Source organism: Meles meles, chromosome 5 (genome assembly GCF_922984935.1).
Source record: "Meles meles chromosome 5, mMelMel3.1 paternal haplotype, whole genome shotgun sequence".
Taxonomy (NCBI): domain Eukaryota; kingdom Metazoa; phylum Chordata; class Mammalia; order Carnivora; family Mustelidae; genus Meles; species Meles meles.
In genome coordinates this window covers 2,337,782-2,338,092 of record NC_060070.1, presented here as the reverse complement: position 1 = coordinate 2,338,092, position 311 = coordinate 2,337,782, and positions in this window count along the sequence as shown.

Below are 311 nucleotides of genomic sequence, written 5' to 3'. Positions count from 1 at the left end.
TGTTCCTCATCACTAGCCATCAGGGAGATTCAAATTAAAACCACATTGAGATACCACCTGACACCAGTTAGAATGGCCAAAATTAGCAAGACAGGAAACAACGTGTGTTGGAGAGGATGTGGAGAAAGGGGAACCCTCTTACACTGTTGGTGGGAATGCAAGTTGGTGCAGCCACTTTGGAGAACAGTGTGGAAAGTCCTCAAGAAATTAAGAATAGAGCTTCCCTATGACCCTGGAATTGCACTGCTGGGTATTTACCCCAAAGATCCAGATGTACCCCAATGTTTATAGCAGCAATGGCCACGGTCGCC